Raw genomic sequence first — 4,913 nt, forward strand, 5'->3', positions numbered from 1 at the left:
TGTATCTCCAGGTTCTGTCCTTGGCTCTCTGGATTGACAAGCTACTACTGTGCTGCATGCACTGTTTTCCTAAGTCTGAAGACTATCTTCAGTTGTGTCTTGCACTTGGCTGAACATGTTGTCAGAACCTATTAAACATTAATCGTTAACAACCAGTACAAAAGCCAAACTCTGTTTGCAGAAATCTTCATTCAGCTTAAGGGTAATGAATTTCTACTTATGGGTAATTAATTTCCACTTAAGGGCGTAGTTGTGGCTTGTGTTAAAGTGGAAATTTACTCTAGAAAAACATGAGAAAGATGAAAGTCATCCTGTAAACAGGATGTAATTATTAGTAGGTCAGCTTTTGCTAGATAGTTTTATGAAATAGTTGTTTGAAACAGTAACATAGCTGGCATCATACAGAGCAGCAGACCACATGAAACCTCAGCTCCAGTCTATTAAGACAGTGAGTCAGAGAAGTTTGTGCAATGTGAGGGCTTCTTCTGAAATTTCTAGGCATCTACCTCCCTGCCTCATTACAGCTTCTGAAAATTGCTTAAAGAAGCAATGACATAAAGCTACAGCAGTATTTTGAAGCAACAGAAAGTTTGCCTGACAAAGGGAAGACACTTTGTGAAATTTACTGGAAAATTAAAAAGGAAAATTTACATCCCACTGTGGAACACAAAATATTATTAGACATCAGAGAAGCAGTCCATTAAGTAACATTTTAGCAGTAACAAACAAACAAACAACAACAAAAAAAAAGACTCATGGGAGAGAATCTGTACAAAGCATAGGAAGTAATTTCTTCAGTGCTTGTGAGATTCTATACATTGTAAACCTTCTTCTTGTGGAACTGAGAAAATTTGTAAGTCCACTGTTGTAAAATAGTTCTCCTTGCCTGGCTGATCAGAGTACCCTACAAACCCTGCAGAACGAGTCTCCTGGGATGAGGACTCTGCCAATACTGAACATGGAAAGACCGGAGGTCCTATCAGATCAGCACATGTGGCTACAACTATAAAACTGTCCAGAAATGTTGCCAGACCCTTTGCTGGCAGTCTGACTAAAGAAGATGCAGCATTTTTCAAAAGCATAAATACACCCATGGCTTTTCAAATCTAGACAAACCCCTTCAATTTTGCTGTTCTTTTACATGACATCCAAATTTGGCAGGGGTGGGGGGCTGTTAGTTTTCTGGCTATGTTTTGTTTCATGAGGTTTTTCAGCTCTCTTCGTTTAGATTATATATCAGTATCTTACCGGCATCCAGTCAGTCCTAGATATTTAGGAAGCCCTTGTGATTAAAGGAACAGCACATCCAGGAATGCATTCATTCATCCTAGGAAAATGGAATAAGCTGCCTCTTTAGGTATCCTCCCCATCAGATGCAGGAAAAGTCTTGGCAAACAGTGTGCTCTACATGCCTTACCCATACATGTGAAGTTTTGCGAGATGAATGCAGTCCTGAAGATGATTCTACTGATTATTTTGACAAGCTCTTGGCAAGTGAAATATTGGACTCTTTTTATTTGACAGCTTTCAGAGACATTGTTTTGTCAGATCAAAACATTACTGAGATTCTAAAATAAAATTTGGATTATGGAATAATTTCTAGGGATGGAAATTCTCTTTTCTTGCCAGGAGGCATAGCAAACAGGCAGAAGATAAGTCTTGGTGACCCTGAAGGTCTGGATGACTTGGTGAAGGTGAGAGATGCAAACGACAAAAACACTAAAAAGAACTAAGCATTAAGGTACTTTTTCCGAAATCTTGTTGTCTTCCCCTAAATCCTGATGTCTCTTCCACAGTCCTTTTTTCCTAAGAATTCTTTATCTTCTCCTAATAAGTAAATTCCTTCCTTCCTTCCTTCCTTCCTTCCTTCCTTCCTTCCTTCCTTCCTTCCTTCCTTCCTTCCTTCCTTCCTTCCTTCCTTCCTTCCTTCCTTCCTTCCTTCCTTCCTTCCTTCCTTCCTTCCTTCCTTCCTTCCTTCCTTCCTTCCTTCCTTCCTTCCTTCCTTCCTTCCTTCCTTCCTTCCTTCCTTCCTTCCTTCCTTCCTTCCTTCCTTCCTTCCTTCCTTCCTTCCTTCCTTCCTTCCTTCCTTCCTTCCTTCCTTCCTTCCTTCCTTCCTTCCTTCCTTCCTTCCTTCCTTCCTTCCTTCCTTCCTTCCTTCCTTCCTTCCTTCCTTCCTTCCTTCCTTCCTTCCATATAGAGCAATTGGCAGATGATTAAAAATATGAATTGTTTATTTTTTTCCACCTTCCAGCTGTCTAATCATTTTATGTAGGTGTTGATTGTGATTTCACACAGGTATTGGATCAATATAATTTCACTGCTGTTAGGTAATGCAGATCTCTTTTTGTGGAGGAAAAACCAGAACGGTGGTTCCAAACCTTATATTTGAAAATGCTGTGGTCTATTCCTCTAATTTTGTAATATTTCCATATCAGCACAATTTCACTGAATTCTATTGAGCTACACTGTGTTGAGACTCAATGTCAGAATGGAAATCAGAATTTAATGAAGAAGTTTGTTAAGAAAAAATATCTTTCAGGTTTACAGAACTCCAGTGTTGAAGACAGAAAAATTTCAGGTAATAGTTCTTCAAAGGAGAGTCATCAAAATCCATTAAATTCTCCAAAGACAGGTAGATTTAATAAACATAGAAGATATTCTGGAATTTTAAGGCAGATGTATGTATGCTTCAGAAACCCCCAATAAGTAAAATATTATTTTTCTAATATATCTTTAATGGGAAATACTAAATATTAAAAAAATACAATTTGAAATTCTTGTGGAGAAGAAATTGTGATACAGCTGTAAAAATAAGGGGTCATTACTCTGCTGAGCTCAGTCCCATTTAATTGAAGATTCTTAAATAGACATCAGTGAGTGTCAAAGGGTCATAATCAAAGCAGTTACATGAGAGTAGATCACATTTTCCAAGGGAAACAGAAAGGGAGAAGAAATTTCTACAGGAAAGTCATGATTATGACTAAACCATTAATAATAATAATAATAGTAATAATAAGAATAATTATGATAATAATGATCATAATGATGACGATAATAATAATAATAAATATGTTCTAATCAGAACTTGGGTAAGGGGCAGACCAATTATCACTAGTAATTTAATTATAAACTAAAGTTGAGAACAATATGTGATGGAATTGGAAGTCCTGATGAAGACTGAAAATATCTTTTAATTTAACACTAATGAACATCTTATGTCTTTTCAGAGTAAAAATACAAGGAAAGAGGAGGATTTAAATTTGGTTGGAGTTACAATACTGAAAGTGAACAGATTGAAAATAAAATTCTCTTTTCTGCTCTTCCTCACATTATCTAAGGACCTGATCAATCAGATACAAGCAGCCATGAATAGGAGACACTGCTGTGTGTGAGCATATTTAAATACTCAGTGAAATTGCCTCTAGAATTAAAATCCATATTGAAGATAAATACAAGGCTGGACCCTTGGGTCACAGCTTCACAAGGATTTATGTGTGCATTTAACTTTACATGCATGGGCAATCCCATTGATTTCTTTGAGGCTGCCTACACATGTAAAACCAAGCACAGTTTTAAATCTTGCCTGAATTATATCTTCAGATTATTATCTTCTCAATGTCTGCACCAACCTGCAAAAGCAGCTTGATCCAAGTCAGAGTAAGTCATTACTAATCTGACAGCCACTGGAGTAAGGCCTGTGTTTCTGTAGGGTTCTTGGCTCAGTTTTGAGACTGGAATTAGTGAAAATAATACTAGATTCTGCATCAACCTGAACCATGCCAGGCTTTTTTCCTACCAAACCAGAACATGAAATTCTGGCTACTGCCTGACGTATTTGTAAAATTAATTGACTCTTTTATTTCAAAGCCATTAGTCATTGTAAATCCTAGGCACTGGATAGTTAAAGTCTGAATTATTCTCATCTCAGCCATCATATTGATCTGATAATGACAGTTTTTATTTAAAGTGTGCAGTGTCTATCAGTTCTGCTTTTACACTGCCAAGCAAACCTTGCAAGAACAGAGGATGTTTTTATTAGACCAAGTAAAAAAGCTGCAGAAAAGGAAAATTTAGAACTCCCAAGCTGTCATTAAAAAGGACTTTCCTTCTACTCAAGCAATTTTTACACAAGTATTATTTTTCCAAAATTTCAGTTTTTTTGTTGGTGGTTTCTGGGGTTTTTTTTGGTTGTTTGTTTGTTGTTGTTTTTTTTTTGTTTTAGAAAAGGCTAAACATATGATCATGCCTTATATGAAAAGATTTTGTCTAATGAGCTTTATCAAACAAACAGAAAATTTAAAAAAAAAACAGAACAAACCACAGGAAAATATAAAAATATTACTTAATGGCCCCATTGAATCTCTCACACTCATAAATTGCATGTAAAATGTTATTGTGTAATATCTGAAGGTAAAATATTCTCATCCAGTTAGACACAAGGGGTTTAAAACAAAAAAGCTCTTTATATGGGCATTAAGCAAACTATCAGACAACAGACAATAAGAATATACTGGTTCTAAGTTTTGTGATCTTATGTCACCTGACTAACACCAATGGATTCCACATTCTGCAGTGCAGTAAATCAGTCCAGAACTCATCCCCCACTCTCCAAAAATGCAGTGGATTGCTGGCACTGCTAAATTCTTCTGAAAAAAAAAATCTCTGAAAGTGAGCAGAGGAAAAATGCAACCAATGAACACACTAAGTGCAGTGTAAGTGCAGTGTTGTAAATGTCCTTTAATAAAAGGATATTTTATTTACATTTTATTTTTCACAGGAGTAATACAAAACCATATTACATAGAATGGAGATTTGGTCTGTACTGCCAAAAAACCCAGCCTCAGACTGGTACCCCAGCCTTGGCTCATGGGCCAAGTGCTATGATCTGGTTCTTTGTCAATGGCCTTGAGCTT

The sequence above is a fragment of the Passer domesticus genome, chromosome 5 (genome assembly GCF_036417665.1).
Source record: "Passer domesticus isolate bPasDom1 chromosome 5, bPasDom1.hap1, whole genome shotgun sequence".
NCBI classification, from domain to species: domain Eukaryota; kingdom Metazoa; phylum Chordata; class Aves; order Passeriformes; family Passeridae; genus Passer; species Passer domesticus.